An 18,473-nucleotide genomic window follows, 5' to 3' on the forward strand; every position below is an offset into this window, starting at 1 on the left:
TGAGGTGATCAATCACCTGAGGTGATCAATCAGAGGTTCTGGCCGTGATTCAGCAGTTCTCTTACAACATGCTGCTAGAAATTGTTATTTTGGATATTGTTAAAGAATTAAGAAATGAAAAATGGGGGAACACGAGGTGTATTTTCAATACCTTTTAAGTCATAAATACATATTTTTCACAGTGTTTCATTGTCTTCAGTGCCTTCTCTCCTAAATGTTGTATTTCCTATGTTTAATTCACTTTTATATATTTATAGTAATTGAGTAAATAGGATCAAACTTATTTAACATAAAAACAAAGGTCACAGCCAGAGAGTTGTGGCCAATGGCTCTATGTACAGGTAGAGGCCAGTAACGAGCCTCCACTGTGGATCTGCTGTGGGACTGGTACTCTTTAACATTTTTATCAATTACATAGATGATTAGATCGAGTGCTGAGAAAGTTTGCTGAAAACACCAAGCCGAGCGGTGCAGCTGGTAAAGCAGAAGGAAGGGATGCTGTTCAGAGGAACCTTGATAAAATGAAAATGTGGGTCTTTGTGAACTTAATGAGGTTCAACAAAGCAAAGAGCAAGGTTTTGCACTTGAGTAAAAATAATCCCAGATATGCATACACCACTCTCTTTGAGAGTAGCTCTGTTGAGAAGAACTTAAAGGTTCTGGCTGATGAAAAACAAAACATGAGCCAGAACTGTGCACATGAAGCTCAGAAGGCCAATGGTACCCAGCGCTCCATGAGGAGAGGGTTTGCCAGTGGGGCAAATGAGGTGATTATTCTCCTCTACTCTGCCCTCATGAGGCCCCAGCTGGAGTACTTCATCCAAGTTTGGGGCCCCCAACACAGGAAATGTGTGGAACTTTTGGAGGGTGTCCAGAGAAGGGCCACAAAGATGATCCAATGGCTGAAGCACCTATCCTGTGAAGATACACTGAAGGAGCCAGACTTGTTTAGCCTGAAGAAGAGGAGGCTATGGGGAGACTTGATCACTGAAGTTCGCTGTTCTGGAGCTGTCCCAGACAGAACCACAGCGACTGATCACGAGGTGCAGGGTGATTTCATCCAGGGATCCCCAAGACAACCGAGCAGCAAGGCAGCTCTCACGAGAGGGCTGATGAGAAGTGGGCGTTGCCAGGGCAACGGTTCTGCATCCACATCCTCTGCCTAGAAAAGGGATGGAGAGGAGGAGTCAGGGTGTGTGAATCACTGAGGTGAAATGGTAAGTCACCCATTTGCATGACTACGGAGGGAGGTGGGTTGTTATCTCACTGTGTAGAAAGTGATTTTCAGGGCGGGCAGGTGGGTCACCTTACCATATAGAAGGGGTTTAGCACTTGTACTTAACAGGTCGTTGCTCTCTGGAAACACCGAGGTGCAACCATGGTCACCACATGTGGGTGAGCTGCTGCTAAAAGGGGCATAGTGACTCAGACTGAAAGCATGAATGTCCATGCGGCAGTTCAGGTCTCAGGCTGCAGAGAATGCCTGGCCCTGTCACTGCCACAGCAGGGCAGCTGAGATACCACCTGTGTGTAGTGTGAGCAGGTGGATGATCTGCTCAGCGTGGTGGTAGAGCTAAAGGAGAAAGTAGAAAGACTGAGGAGCATCTGGGATGATGGGAGGGGGAGTTGCACTATGCTATCCTTACGGAAAGGGTGTGGGGGAAATGCTCCTCAAGCAGTGGGGGATCATCTGCCCTCTCACAGTCAGGTGGGAGGCAGCGACCTCAAAGACAGAGAGGAATAGAAACAAATTCCAGTTCAGAGCAACAAGCAGACTGTCCCTCAGCCTGCCCACCTTCCCAGGTACCCTTACATGACAGGTATGAGGCTCTGAAGCTGAACGGTATGGAGTATGTGGATGTTGGTGAAAGTCCATCTGCGCAGGAGAGGTTGCTAGTCAGTCTGCTCCCTGTTTTGCTACAACGTCAGTCAGGAAAAAAAGATGGGCTGTCATTATAGGGGACTTCCTTCTGAGGGTAACCGAAGGCCTGATATGCTGCTTGGATCTGTCCCATAGAGAGGTGTGTTGCCTGCCTGGTGCCCAGGTGAGGGATGTTGCTAAGAACATCACTCACCTGGTTAAGCCCTCCAATTATTATCCATTACTGATTTTCCACATTGGAAATGAAGAGGTAGGCAAAAGAAGTTCTCAGGTGATCAAAAGGGACTTCAGGGCTCTGGGAAGACTTCTGAAGGGATTGGGAGTGCAAGTTATGTTCTCCTCTGTCCTCTCAGTTGGTGACGGGGATCCGCACAAAAGGGGGAGGGTGGACATGCTGAATGAATGGTTTTGTGGATGATGTCATACTCAGGGCTTTGGGTACTATGGCTCGGGACACAGCCTTGAGAAAAGGGGAATGCTGACAGCAGATGGGAGCCAACTGGCTAGGAGGGTCACAAATATTCTTGGGAACAAGCTGGCTGGGCTGATTAGCTGGGCTTTAAATTAGATATGGTGGGGGAAGGGGTGTACTGGGTGACAGAGAAGCACATGGGAATGCTGCCACCTTGGGAGGTGGTAAGGGAAAACCCCGGACTTGTCCTAGAGGTACTAGGGAGGGCTCCTCTGAGCAGGCAGTGAGGCCAATAGCCAAGCTGAAGTGCCTCTACACCAGTGTGCACAGCATGCAAAATAAAAAGGAGGAGCTAGAAACTGTGGAGCAATTGGGAAAATATGAACTAATTGCTATCACGGAAACATGGTGGGATGAATCCCATGATTGGAATACCCTGACTGAGGACTACAGGCTATTCAGAAGGGATAGACAGGGTAGGAAGGGTGGGGGAGTTGCCCTCTATGTTAGGAAGTGAATAGATTGTGAAAAGCTGTGTCTGAGGAACAGCCACAATCAGGTCGAGAGCTTGTGGGTAAAAATCAAGGATTGGTCCAAGAATCTAGTGTTTGGGGTCTGCTACAGGCCACCTGATCAGGAGGAGGCTGTTGATGAGTCCTTCTTGCTTCATCTGTAGGATGGTGGTGTCACACTCGCAGGCTCTTGCCCTGATGGGGGATTTCAACAACCCAAATAGCTGCTGGGATAGTGGCATGCGGATGGCAGACAATCCAGGAGAATCCTTGAGTATGTTAAGAACAACTTCTAGCTGCTCAAGAAACTGCTAAGTGGGATCCCTTGGGAAACTGTCCTTAAGGGCCTGGGCACAGAACAAGTCTGGCAGCTTTTTAAGGACACCATTCTGAGAGCATAATGGCACTCCACCCCCCAGCAGAAGTCGAGCAGGGGAGGCAGACGATGGTCATGACTGTGCAAGGACCTGCAGCTTAAACTGGGAGAAAAGAGGGAAATGTACGCAAAGTAGAAGCAGAGTTATGTATCCTGGGAGGAATACATGCCTATGTGTGTGTAGAGATAGGATTAGGAAAGCCAAGGCGCAGATGGGGCTGAACTTGGCAAGGGATGTGGAAGATAACAAGAAGGGGTACATAGGCTGGAAGAGACAGACCAAGGAGAGTGTTCCCCCTCTGATAAAAGGTAAAGGGGAATGCCTTCCTCAGACATAGAAGAAGCTGAGATACTCAAAGAGTGCTTTGCCTCAGTCTTCACTGGTGGTCAGGCTTCCCGTGTCTGCCAGAACCATGAGCCTCTAGGTGAGGGTGTGGGGAGCAGTTTCTGTCCTACTGTAATGGTGCAACAAGTCCAAATCCTTCTCATGAAATTGAACGTCCTAGGGTTCTGAGAGAGATGGCTGATGTGGTTCCTGAGCTGCTCTCCATCATATTTGAAAAATCATGCTGTCTGGTGAAGTCCCCAGTGACTGGAAAAAGGGAAACGTTACTTCCATTTTTAAGAAAGGGAGAAAGGAAAACCCAGGGAACAGACCGGTGAGCCTCACCTCTGTGCCTGGGAAGATCATGGAGCAGATCCTCCTAGAAGCTATGTTAAGGTACATAAAGAGGTGATTTGAGACAACCAGCATGGCTTCACCAAGGGCAGATCATGCCTGACCAATCTGGTGGCCTTCTATGATGGAATGATGGCATCAGTGGACAGGGGAAGGGCAATAGATGTCATTTATCTGGACTTCTGCACAGCCTTTGACACGGTCCCTTACCGCATCCTTCTCTTTAAATTAGAGAGGTGTGGATCTAAAGGACGGACTGTTTGATGGATTAGAAATTGGTTGTCTGGAAGCAGCCAAAGTGTTGTGATTGATGGTTCTGTGTCAGGGTGGAGGCTGGTCACAAATGGTGTCCATCAGGAGTCGGTCTTGGGACTGGTGCTCTTCAGCATCTTTATCAGTGACATAGATGATGGCATCTAGTGCACTCTCAGCGAGTTCACGGATGAAACCAAGCTAAGCAGTGCAGTTAATACATTGGAAGGAAGGGAGGCCATCCAGAGTGACCTGGATGGTCTGGAGAAGTGGGCCCATGAAAACATAAGGAGGTTCAATAAAGCCAAGTGCAGGGTGTTGCACTTGGTTCAGGAAATCCCAGGAAATTCCTAAGCTGGGGAAGATCTCTTTGAGAGCAGCCCTACAGAGAACGACTTAGGGATCCTGGTGGATGAGAAGCTGGATATGAGCCAGCAGTGCACTTGCAGTCTGAAAGGCCAACTGTGTTCTGGGCTGCATTAAGAAGGGAGTGGCCAGCAGGGAGAGGAAGGTGATTGTCCCGCTCTACTTGGCCCCATCTGGAGTACTGCGTCCAGCCCTGGAGCCCCCAGTACAGGAAGGATGTGGAGATGGAAGTAGTATGTCTCCAAGGGGTAAGAGGACCTTAGCTGAGGAACTGGTGGCACTCATTGAAAGGTCTTTAAACTAGGTATGAAAAGGGAAGGGGACAGAATGAGGTCTACTGGGGTTGAGCAAGTTATTCGAGGGCTCATACCAAACTTAATGGGTGAAGATGGTGAAGTACAAAGGGATGGACTAGGGCAGGGGTATGCTGGGGATGCTGTTGTTCTAGGGAATTCTAGATCCTCTATAAAGGCAGTGAGATGGAATGCCAGCTGAAGTGCCTTTATACCAATGCACACAGACTGGGAAATAAGCAGGACGAGTTGGAAACCGTGATGTACTTGGAAAGTTATGACCTTGTTGCTATCATGGAAACATGGTGGGATGACTCCCATAACTGGAATACCACCACTGAGGGCTATCTGCTCTTTAGAAGGGATAGGCGAGGTAGGAGGGGTGGGTGAGTTGCCCTCTATGTCAAAGAGTGGATAGACTGTGAGGAGCTTCCTCTGAGAAACAGTCAGGAACAGGCTGAGAGCCTGTGGATTAGAAATAGGGACAGGACTAATAAAGGTCATCTGGTGATAGGGGTATACTACAGGCCACCTGATCAAGGGGAGACTATTGACAAGGCCTTCTTGCTTCAGATGCAGGAGGCAACATGCTCACAGGCTCTCATCCTGGTGGGGGACTTCAACCATCCAGATATCTGTTGGAAAGACTACATGGAGAGCTGCAAGAAATCCAGGAGACTCCTGGAATCCATTGATGATAACTTTCTGGTCCAGATATTGGATAGACTGATCAGAGCTGAAGCGTTGCTGTTCAAGGAATTGTTGGCCAAAATCCCCCGGGATGCTGTCTTTAAAAACAAAGATGTTGAGGAGAGCTGGATACTCTTGAAGGATGACTTTCTGAGAACACAAGAGCTCTCTGTCCATCTGAATAAGAAAATGGGCAGAGGTAGGAAACCGGCATGGCTCGGCAAGAACCTGCTGGGCACACTGAGGGCAAAGAAAGGTATGTACAAGCTCTGGAAACAAGGGAAGAATACAGGGATGCTGTCTGGACTTGCAGATGTGGGATCAGGAAAGCCAAGGCACAGGCAGAACTGAACTTGGCAAAGGACGTGAAAAACAATAGGAAGACTTTCTACTGGTACATTGGCCAGAAGAGACAGGCCAAAGCAAGTGTACCTTCTTTGGTAAACGTAAAACAGATGAAGAGAAGGCTGAGGTACTGAATGAGTTCTTTGCCTCAGTCTTCACCAGCAGCCAGGATTCCGTTATTTCTCACATCCCTGAGCCCTGCATCCCTAAACCTCTGGGTGGGGACTGGGGCGGTAAATCCCCCCCTCCCCCATTGAGACAGCCTCATGAGACTGAATGCGTACAAGTCTATGGGGCTGGATAGTGTGCATCCCAGGGTTCTGAAGGAGCTGGCTGAGGTGGTTGCTGAGCTGCTCTCCTTCATAATTTGAAAAGTCATGGCTGTCAGGTGAGATCCTGGAGGAAGGGTCATTCACTCACAAGAAAGGGAGCAAGGTTGACCTGGGGAACTACAGGCTGGTGAGTCTCACTTCTGTGCCTGGGAAGATCATGGAACAGATACTCCTGGATAACATGCCTGATCAAATGAAGAATGAGCATGTGATCTGAGACAGCCAGCATGGCTTCACCAGAGGAAGGTCATGCTTAACCAAACCGGTGGCCTTCCGTGCTGGAGTGATGGCATTGGTGGACAAGGGAAAGGTGACCGATGTCATTTACCTGGACTTGAGCAAGGCCTTTGACATGGTCCCCCACCACATCCTTATCTCCAAATTAGAGGGATGTGGATTTGATGGGTGGACCACTCAACAGACAAGGAATTGGTTGAAAGGCCACAGACCTTAATCAGTGGTTCTATTTCCACATGGAAGCCAGTAATGAGTGGCGTCCCCCGACTGTCTGTCTTGGGACCGATGCTCTTTAACATCTTTATCAATAACACTGACAACGGAATTGAGTGCAACTTCAGCAAGTTTGCTGATGACACCAAGCTGAGTGATGCAGTTGACATGGTGGAAGGAAGGGATGCCATTCAGAGGGACCTCAACAGACTTGAAAGGTGGACCTGGGTAAACCTAATGAGGCAAACATGGCAAAGTGCAGAATTTTGCTCTTGGGCCAGAGGAATCCCAGGCATTTATACAGACTGGAAGGAGCAGTCTTTGAGAGCAGCCCTGCAGAGAAAGACCTGGGGGTCCTGATGGATGAAAAGCGTAACATGAGCCAGCAGTGTGCTCTTGCAGCTCGGAAAGCAAATGGTATCCTGGGCTCCATCAGAAGAGGGGGTGGCTGACCAACAGGGACAGGGAGGTGATTGTTCCCCTCTACTCTACTCTTGTGAGACCCCATCTGGAGTACTGCATCCAGGTCTGGAGTTCCAATACAAGAAACACAGAGATCTGTTGGACGGAGTCCGGAGGAGAGCCACAAAGATGATCAGGGGATTGGAGCAGCTCCCCTGTGAAGACAGGCTGAGGGAGCTGGGCTTGTTCTCCTGGAGAAAAGAAGGCTGTGGGTTGAGCTCATTGCAGCCTTTCAGTACCTAACGGGAGCCTACAAACAGGAGGGCAATCAACTCTTGGAAAGGGTAGATAACTGCAGGACAAGGGGAAATGGTTTTGAGTTGAGAGAGGGAAGATTTTGGTTGGATGTCAGGGGGAAGTTCTTTACTGTGGGAGTGGTGAGGTGATGCACAGAGGTTGTGGATGCCCTGTCCCTAGAGGAGTTCAAGGTCAGGTTGGATGGGGCCCTGGGCAGCCTGGTCTAATATTAAATGGGGAGGTTGGTGGCCCTGCAGGTGGCAGGGTTGTTGGAGATTCATGATCCTTGAGGTCCCTTCCAACCTTGGCCATTCTGTCATTCTGTGATTCTGTGAGCTCTTGGAATGGTCTAGAGGAGGGCCGCTAAGATGATCAGAGAGCTGGAGCACCCCTCAATGAGGAAAGGGTGAGGGAACTGGGATTTTTTTATCTTGGAGTTGGTTCTGGGGAGACCTTGTTGCAGCCTTCCAGTACTTGAAGGGAGCTTATAAATAGGAGGGGGAATGGCTGTTTACAAGGGTGGATAGTGATAGGACAAGGGGGAATGGTTTTAAACTGAGACAGGAAAGGTTTAGGTTAGATAATAGGAGGAAGTTTTTCACACAGAGGGTGGTGATACACTGGAGCAGATTGCCCAAGGAGGTTGTGGATGCCCCATCCCTGGAAGCATTTGAGGCTAGGCTGGATGTGTCTCTGGGCAGCCTGGTCTGCTGGTTGGCAACCCTACACATAGCAGGGGGGTTGAAACTAGATGATGGTTGTGATCCTTTTCAATCCAGGCCATCCTATGATTCTATGACTTCAGTTCCACCTTCCAATATTTAAAGGGAGTGTATAAATGAGAGGGAAATCAACTTTTTACAAAAGTAGATGGTGATAGTACAAGGGGGAATTGTTTTAATGAAAGGAGGGGAGATTTGATGTAAGGAGAAAGTATTTTATTTGGAGAGTGATAAGGTGCTGAAACAGGTTGCCCAGAGATTTTGTGGGCATCTGATCCCTGAAGGTAAGGCTAGGTTGGATGAGGCCCTGGGCAATCTGATCTAGTTCTTGATCTTGCAGCTGGCAGCTCTGCCTGTGGCAGGAGAGTTGGAACTTAATGATTCTTCAGGTCTCTTCCAACCCAAGCTATTCTATGACTGTATGATTCTATGTTCCTAATTTTGATTTCCTAATAAAAGCAGCTTTCGTACACATTAATATTATGTTGAACAAAACATTCAATAGCAAAGATGAAAGTAAAGTAAGTTCTTAAATTGCTATAACAATCTTTAAACTGTTGACTGCTGAAATTTAGGAAGAGGGAAGGCTGCATAGTATCCAACTTGTTTGTTCTTCTTTACATTTCACCTTCAGTTAGCTGTCAAAGACTAGATATTTATTGGATCTTTGGTCCCACTGAGAACAGTTCTTCCAAATGAAAAGCCATCACTTCCAAATTGTATAGGAGAAATTAAATTTTATGTAACTAACTTTAGTAAAAATATATTTGTGAGGTCTTCCAAGAAATATGAGAGCCTAGTCTTCATAAAGTATTTTGAATACCTAATGTGGGTCTTTTGTTAATGTAGGCCAGGGATAACTCAATTTCCCTTATTATTTGAACTGCAGATCTTGCTTAGGAAAAACAAGCAAGTACACTACTAATGTGCATAATCATGTTTAATATATTGCACATAGTGTCTGATGTTCTTTAGGGTTATAATGAATCTTAAAATGAAATTATCCCATGCAAAAGCTCTACTACATTTCAGTTTAGATAGCCTACAGAACTTTTAGTTCTTTTCCCTGACCTTTTGTTTCCTCTGAAGACTATGCATACTGCTATATCTGTTTTATGTCTGAATATTGAATTTAAACCAACTCTAAAGCTCTTGTGTTTAATGGGAACTTAATTTGTATAGTAGATATCTTGACAACTTTGACTGAAGTGAAGCTGTAAGAGAATGGCAGGAATCCTGATGTGAATTTCATCATGCTCTGAAGCCTCTGTGCCTGGGAATACCTGCAGTCAGAAACCATTGTGAATAAGGACTCACTGCTTTTTAGAGGGGCTTCAGTTAGTTCTGTTCTAGATTTTTCAAAAAATCAGAGAGAAGCATCCAGTCTACTATGTTTGAGAGAAGGAATTTTGTCTTGAGACTATTACTGTGCAATCACTGCCTTGAAATGAAAGGTAGCATTTTAGAAATATTAAGCATCTAATCTTTGCAGGCACGGCCAAATAACAGAATTAATCCAATAACAATGAGCTTCTTAACAAGAGAAGATGTAATAGATCTCTCTAGCTGAATTTTACATGTAATGATTTTACATGTAAATCCTTTCCTAAAGACAGATTTGCTTCTAGGAATAAAGTGTGAAGTAATTAGGTTGACTAAATCTGATGGTTATTCTACCTCATGTCTGAAAGCTTCAATGATCAATTCATGATCTTTTTGCAGTCAAGTTTAAATAATTCATTTGCTTGCTTACTATTCAGAGCATACTGATGAAGAGAAGTGTCTATCGGAGTGAAGATTTTACAGCTGATGATAGCTAGAAATGTATCTGGAAAACATCCATTACTGAGCTCATTTTTTATCATTGCATTTAGATATTACTGTTGTTGTTGTAGATATTTTGTTACTATATATATATATTTTTTTCAAAATATACAGTGATTTCTTATTGCTTACTCTTCTACTGTGCAAAGAAATTAGCACATAAGATATTTCCACAGAAAGTAGTGCAATACAGGATAAACATATTTAAATCAAAATATATATTCTTCTCATACATTTTTGTCTTTCTCAATCAAGGTTTTCCTTTTTTTTAATGTTAGGAGATCAAACATCTCTCCGAAAAGAAGTATCTGAAGGACTAGCACTGTAGAGATGTGTTAACTACTACAGTCACTGATCCATCAGCAAAAAAAGGTGCTAGGATTATAATTTCATAAGCATAAAATATGCTCAATGAAGTGCCATCACAGTTTCAACTTCAATACTAGCATAAGAAATTTCCTCCTATTTGATTACAATTGTGGCACTTCAAAGCTGAATTATTTTAGTCAGAGCGTGGGTGAAAATGGTGATAGAGTTTAATAGCTTCTTAGCCTTGAGGAAAATATAGTGGGAGAGTGATAATGAAAATGTTATGTCTGATTTGTTTGAAAGTGACACTGTGATTGGTAGTGGCACTGTGACTGGTTGCTTTGCTAGATGAGGTGTTAAAGGTAGCAGATCTTTGTCTGTTACATACAATTTATATTTTAGATACTGTTTACTATTATGTTAACAGAATACTTTCACATTGAGCAGATGAGTTTGGTAAGTTAGACAAAAATGAATAATGGTTGGTTTTCTGCATCATGATATGAAGACTACTGTTGTTTCAGATGTTTGAACTAAACTATATGAGAAAGTCTTGAACTAGAAATTTGAAACTAGAAAGCTGCATGTCACTGAACATGTTCTTCAGCTTTTCGTAGACTTGAATGCACAGCTGGTTACCTAGCAGGTGCATGAATAGCTCTGAAATGCTTAAAGACTTAAAAATTAAATTCTTTTTCAAGAAAATTCATATCACATTGAGAGTTTTTTTTAAACTCTCTGTTTTTCCATAATGTTAGTATGAGAAAAATAATTTTTATAAAAGTATTTTAAAATCTATTTTTTCTGGTTAAAAAATGTTAGAACAGCACAAAGACACCTTATCAAAATGTTTGCATGTAGGTGAATTTGAGGGTTGAAAACCTTTTAGATGTTGATGTCAGTCATCCTCAAAGGGAAATAAAACCAATTAGATTAAATGTATTTGGCTGTGCTGATCACTCACCGGTTTTTATCTCACATAATGTAAATATGAAATGTGAATAAATTATATACTCTTTTGCCATAAATGAAAGGCTGTATAATTGAATGAAACTTTTGAAATATATAGAAAATTTGACTGGGAAAGCAAATTAGGAAGGCTATCAAAGGGAACTTTTGAAAATTGCAGCCTATGCTTGGACACTTGGTTCTACGTAACAGCATTATACTGCATGGAAAAGTGAAACAAGCTTTTATCCTGATTCTAATCATCTGTGTTCAGAATCTGTCTGATTTATTGATTGGAGTCAGCAAAGGGGCACAGCATGAATGGCTTACTCATTGGTCAGCACTTGAAATTTACCTGAATAAGAGAAACACATGACAGAAACATACAACTGCTGATGATGGTTTAGCAGTGATGTGCTTCCTGATCAAATAATACATTTTACCATCATGAGGATGCTGCAGTGTTACAGTCAGCATTACTGTACAGCTAGTAATCATTTCTGCTCAGTATGCTTTATCAGTACTAGTTATGACTGATGGTGCTGTCTCAGTCAAGCTAATTAGAAAATGTAATTTATCTTAATGTATCTGCGTAAGAATTGTTACCTCTAAAACATGGTTGTCTAACCTCCTGGCTTTCCTAGGCCACACAAAGCGAGCAGGAATTGCCACTGTTATGGTTTTATGATTTCTGTTGTTGGTGTTCCACACCATAACATCATGTAGTGCACTGGGAGTTAAAGAGTTAATGCTCCAGTTCCATGGATTGTCAATAATTCCATGGTACCTTTCACAGAAGAGAAGAAGAAATGCTTCTCCCAGAAGACTTCACTGTTCCATTTCCATTTTCCGTTCAGAGGAGAAGATAAAACTGTTGGAAGTCATGAGACTGGCCTTCTTTTTTTTGTTGTTCATGTCTGTGGTGTGTGCTCCCTAGCTGCTTTGTTTTCAGCATTAGAATAAGGCCTTCAGGTTTTGGATACTCACTCTCATTTTATTTGATCAATTAGGTTAATTCCAATTATATTCTATTATATTGTGTTATACATTAATTTGTATGTTGTATCTGCCTCATAGTAAATAAGTTTTCTCTGCTGTTTTGTTTTCAGGCCCATCTCAAGGCATGGGTCCGTGGGTCCCCCTGCCCCATTTAATCACAGAACCAGGCCAAACTGGGCCAGGACTGTGACAGGGCTGCAAATAAAATATATAATAAACTTTATAAAAATAACATGATTTATTTTCTATGTATTTCTATTAAAACACAAAAAACATGGAACAACAAAAACATAAAACTAGTCGGATGTTTGACCTTGTTTTTGTGATACTAATGCAATCAGGCCAGTTCAGTGGTAGTGGGTGACATTCCTAGTGAGTTGTCAAGGCATTCATCAGAGATTTTTGATGAAATACTACTTTTCCTGTGTTTCATCCTTGGCAACAAGTGTTCACAAATGTAAGTACTGACAAAAAGTTATGATTGGGAAAGAACTTCTGGGGAACTACAGACCTGTTATACTGATCTCAGTGTCAGGGAACATAATGGAGCAAATAATCTTGACTGTGATAACACAGCATGTGGAGGACACCCAGGGGATCAGATCTACCAGCATGCATTCATGAAAGGCAGGTCCTGCTTGACCAACCTGATCTCTTTCTATGATCTACCAAGACTTCAGAAAAGCCTTCAATACTGTCTCCCACAGTATTCACCTGGAGAATCTGGCAGCCTGTGGCTTAGACTGATGCACTCTTTGCTAGGTAAAGAATAGGCTGGATGGCTGAGCCCAAGGGGTGGTAGAGTTAAATCCAGCTGGCAAATGGTTACAAGTGATGTTCCCCAGGGATTGGTACTGGGGCCTGTCCTGTTCAATGTCTTACTGATGACCTGGATGAGGGCCCTTGGTGCACACTCAGTAAGTTTGCAGTTGACATTAAGTGAAAGGAAGTGTCCATCTACCCTGAGGAAGAAAGGCCTTGCAGAGAGATCTGAATTGGCTGGGTATCTGGGTTGAGGCCAATGGGATGAAGTTCAACAAGACAAAGTACTGAGTCCTGTACTTTGGCCACAACAACCCCAGGCAGTACTGCAGGCTTGGGGAGGAGTGGATGGACAATGGAGGAAGTGGATCTGGGGTCATTGGTCGAGGCTCAGCTGAATATGAGCCAGCAGCATACCCAGGTGGCCAAGAAGGCAAAAAGCATCCTGGCTTGTATGAGAAAATATGCTACCAGCAGGAGCAGGGAAGTGATCATCATTCTGTACTCAGCCCCGTTGAGGCCACACCTTGAGTACTGTGTTCAGTTTTTGAACCCTCACTATAAGAAATACATTGAGACCCTGGAGTGTATTCAGAGAAGAGCAATGAAGCTAGTGAGGGGTCTGGAGCATAAGCCTTATGAGAAATAGCTGAGGGAGCTGGGATTGTTTAGTCCAGAGAAGATGAGGCCCAGGGGTGACTGTTATCATTCCCTACAACTACCTGATGGGACCCTGAGGTGAGATGGAGGTTGGTCTCTTCTTCCATGTAACTAGCAATAGGACTAGACGAAATGGCCTCAAATTGCAACAGCAGAGATTCAGGTTGGACTTTAGGAAATACTCTTTCTCTCAGAGAGTGGCCAAATGCTGGACCAAGTTGTCTAGGGGGGGTGGTGGAGTCACTATCCTTGGAGGTGTTCAAGAAATGTTTGAATGTTTTATTGAGGGATATGGTTTAGTGAGAAATACTGATGATAGATGAATACAATGAACTGGATGATCTTGTAGGTCTTTTCCAGCAATGGTGATTCTGTGAATCTATGATCTATTTTCAAAGCTTTTGTTCATAAATTTTCTTGATGTCTGATGCACTTATATTTCACCAAATGTGAGTTACTAGTTGTAACAGCTGCTTCTACTAATTTTATAAGTCCCCCTTTTTTTTTTTTTTTTTAACCATCCATCACGGGGACACCATCAGTAGCTATACAAGAAATGTTGACAAAGTTTTAAGAAAATTGTTTCAATTTATTTATTTTTTACTGCCTCATATAAATCAAGAAATTTAATTGTTTCTTCTGATGTCTAAAGAAGCCATTTCTTCAGTGTTGTTATATCCATTGTAAATACCTGTAATGAAAATGTTAAGTTGATCCATATCTGTAGCATCAGTATTTTTATGTCAAAGCATAAAATTTGAAACCAGCAGCTTTGCTCTCCATTTTTTTTTTTTTTTTCAATAGATTTTCCTGTTTCTTCACTTCACCTGACTATAGCAATAGCCTGGTGAGGCAAACTGATTTTAGTAAAATCTTTTTTTTTTTTTTTAATCAGGATCATAATATCTGTCATGCTTTATGTACAACAAGCTCACCATCAGGAAATGGTTTTGATTTTTTTTTTTTTTTTTGCATTCAGATTTGCTACCATGTTACTAGCTTTCATAACAGAGTTCATTTGAGTTTTAATGTTATTAAAATATTTTTTTATCTGTCTGCAAAATAGTTGTTATTCAGTAGTTCAAATTGTCCCATTAATATCAAGAAGCTCACTTTGTGTAGCATGGGACAATGGGATAACAGTATAAGAATTTTTTTCTAAGAGACTAGTTCAAACATTTTCACTGAGTATGTTAACAGTAAATGACTGTTGTCAGATGTTTGAAAAGAAATAAATAAGGATGTTTAAAATCAAGCAAATTGTCTAGATTTCTGAAGAAGTAATTCCTGAGAGTGTCTTTGATCATACTTACCTGAAATTAATTAAGGTAAATATTAGCTACTTAGAGAACACACTTTATATTTGCAAGTAAAACCTGTGGTACAAAAGAATAGTTAGTGAAGCATTTACTGAAAGGGGGAAAGAATACTCTGTAAATATATATATATATAAACTCTTTTTCAATATAAAGTGCATGCATATTTTTACTGAATTTGAAGTTATTAACAGGTATGGGATAATATGTTTCTAAAATTAAACATGCATGGTTACACGATTGTACTTTGCAAAAAGCAAAGTTAAAACACATATCTGTGACAACCAAAACATAGTGACTAATCCCTATTCTAAGTAATATGCTCTTTTTCTTGGTAAAATATTTTGCTGCAGAAAAATTGAACTAAATCAATGAAGAAGTGTTTTTACAGTATAGATGCTTTTAAGTTCTTTGGCTTCATGCTAACCAGGACTTCTACTACCAACTACTCCTGATCATTCTGAGCTGCATTTGTGTGGCACTGCACCTGTACCACTAAAACCAGTCTTTCCATGATGTAGTATTCAGTTACTGTCTTTCCCACCACTTTCACTGGAAGGCAAATATGCATACCACTATTATAGATATTTTGGTATTATTATTTAAACATGGCTTTATTATTATTTTTTCCTTATCTCTACAGTTAGTTTGAAAACAGAGAAGGATTATTAGATAGGGTGTATTAATCATTAAACCTTCAGTTTGCAACATATTTAAAACTGTGAGATATTGGTTATGAATTGAATACATTTCAAAATGTATTGTTTGAGGCCATGATATATAAAGATGTAATTTATCATTTAATAATGGTAATCTTTAGATACTACTATTGAGAATCATGTTAAAACCAGTTGTTTATATGAACATATGGATATACTGTTCAGGAAAGGTTTTATTTATTAAGTCATTGTTGTGCTAGTAATGAATATATTAATGAAATTTATGATATATTTTACTTGTTTTAAAATGAAAATATTAAGAATTACTTTGTTCAGCAACATAACAGAGTTTAATTTGACAGTATATTTTCTTCAAGTTACAGTTATTGAGAAAGTTAAAAAAAATCTTTTGAAAGTAAATGAAAAAAGAATATGGTACTTAGTAGGAGATTTTAATTTGGGATATTTCTTTCCTTCCACTGAAGTGTTCACTATCCCCCTTTTAGAGAATTTTCTGGTTCAAAAGATTCAGCCTGTTGAAATCATACAAGTAAGGTTGTCATGGAAAAATAACTCTATTTGTGATTGCCATTCACTATACTCTATTCAAGTCTATATGAGAACTTCTACTGAACTGCTCATGTTTGCTCATTTTTCCCCAAAGCTGTGGTTCTCACGTTTGCGGAAGGTCCCATTGATATTATTTCAGGCTCAAGGAAGACACAGCAACCAGACAGTGTTATCTATTACTTCTGTAATGCATACCTGTTTTTCTCTAATCAACTAAAGAGTCCTTATTTGTAGTGAAAAATGGGGAAGTGAGAAAATGAAAGAGTCTTTAGATTTGAGTTAACCTCTAGCTAGCTTCTGAAAAGAGTGGATGCTTCCTCTGTAGTGATTTGGGTTAGGAAACTCATTTTGACCAAGATTCTGCTTTGTTAAGCTAATTGATTCATACTTTTTTTTTGAAATTATTTACCATGTGAGATGTGCATTAATATGTCCTGTGTCGTTCTTTTTTTTTTCTAGGAAAAAATTTAGCTATGCCAAATATTTGTAGTAGGATCATGTCAAAAAAAGAGCTTCTTTATAAGCCTGATGTAAGGAACATGAAAGTATGCTTTTTTAAGCAGTTCATTTTACCAAACACAGAAAACAAAGAGCTCATATAATTTATTTGTAAAGGAAAATGCATGAGGGTTGTGGAGTAATGCCTACTATTTTATTACAGTGACTGTCTCGCTCCAATTATAGGAGGGAGAGGAGGTTCTTTTTGATACATGTACCCAACAGTGAAATCAAGACACAACATGTCAATTGTTTGCCCAACCAGTTTATTACACATCCTAGACATCCTAGTACTTTAGGGAGATAGGGAAGTGAAGATGGGTGATAGAAAAAGATAAGAAATAAAAGCAAGGAGTCTTTGTAGAAAGCAAGATAGATAGTCACCAGCAAGGTTTTCAATGTTGCTCCTAGTTTTTCTGTTGATTTCAGGAACTTGTCCAATCACCCCAAAAGATTCTTTTCTAAGAGGTTTTTTTTTTTTTTTTTTTTTTTTTTCCCCTCTTAGGGAATTCCTCAGTCAAAGGTTTCTTTTCTTTAGGAGTTCTTCTCCAAAGTCCTTAGTTTAGTGGGGATTTTTTATCCCCCACTTTTCAGTATCTTTCCTTTTTCTTCTTTTCTCTGTTAGTGTGACACACCTGGCTCAACAGATAAGCCAGTGGGGAGTGGTGCCTTGGTTGCCATGCACAAGCATTATTGCCTTTCGCACTGGTCATTTCCTCCAAGTCACACCCCTGAAAAAGGCTGCTTGTCCCAGTTCTGCTTATCTTTACAATAATGAACAGAAGTATTGTGGCACGGTGACATTAACCACTTTCCCCCCTAGATAATTCGCAGTTATCAGTTAGAGTCTTATCACCAAGAAGCAAGCTTTGAGCCAGAAAACAAAAAAAAAAGATGTATTCACAAAACCATCTTTCTCAGTGACCAACATCAGAGCCAGATGTTGCTGGTATGGCACTATATGTTGAATGTTCTTACCAATATTCCATTAAGTTTTGTTGTCATGCAACAACGTATGGCAGCAGAGGGACATAGTCTGACAGAATGGCATCTGAGATGGAAGTGCAGATAATGCAAAGATGTGCAATTGAATTCCTACATCCAAAAACAGATTGCACCCACTGACATCCATTGAAGCTTGCTGAATGTTTATGGAGATCAGAAAGTGTGCGTTAGCAAAGTGAGGTGATGACTGCTGTGCTTCAGCAATGGTGATGGCAACAGTGGTCCTCTGCTGGTGCAGAATTTTACTAGCATGTCTTGAAGACTCTTGTTTATCTCTGGCAATTGTTAGCGGTGGTGTTTTCTATCTACATATATGACCTACATATGGATCTGTTTCCTCATTGTTTTGAGAGTGGATTAGAAGTTTTTAACTGAAACCTTCTGTTTTTCTGTTGTTTTTGAAGTGTGAAGACACCGATTGTGTGACTGAACTCTGTTAAAAATAAAATATAATAGAGTTAGTTAATATGCCATTAAAGGGTGTTGGTATTGTGAAAATGAGTACTAAATCAAAGAGAAAGCCACTAGTATAATGCCACTGGCAGTGAAACTTGAGATTGCTTGCCCTTTCTGCAGCTGCATAGAGTCAGTGTCAATTACACATACTCATTCACTCTCATTGTAGAGTGCTTACTCTCTTGAAAGCTCTCTTGAAAGGTGACATTGAGGATGGAGAGTAGGAAAAAAAGACAAGAAAGTGATTGTTTTGCTCTAAGGTAAGTTTAATGCTGAGAATGTGTATTCAAAATGACAGTAGGGGAAAATATATACTTGCAATTCTAGCTGTAAGTTTCCTGACTGGTACATGTCAGTGCTTAGGGCAGGTAGCTGTCATGGACTTCAAGTATCCTATTTATTTTGCTATCTGGAACTAATTAATTTGGATTTCAAATTTTGACCTTAGTTCACACTA

The 18,473-nt window shown here is 41.5% G+C and overlaps 1 protein-coding gene across 1 annotated transcript in view; it reads left to right on the plus strand.

Annotated features, from left to right (window-relative positions):
• CNTNAP2 (contactin associated protein 2) overlaps nucleotides 1-18,473 on the plus strand; it is a 758,846-nt gene that overhangs the window by 137,276 nt on the left and 603,097 nt on the right. The window lies entirely within an intron of this gene.

This window comes from Phasianus colchicus, chromosome 3 (genome assembly GCF_987193195.1).
Source record: "Phasianus colchicus chromosome 3, bPhaCol1.hap1.1, whole genome shotgun sequence".
Lineage (NCBI taxonomy): Eukaryota > Metazoa > Chordata > Aves > Galliformes > Phasianidae > Phasianus > Phasianus colchicus.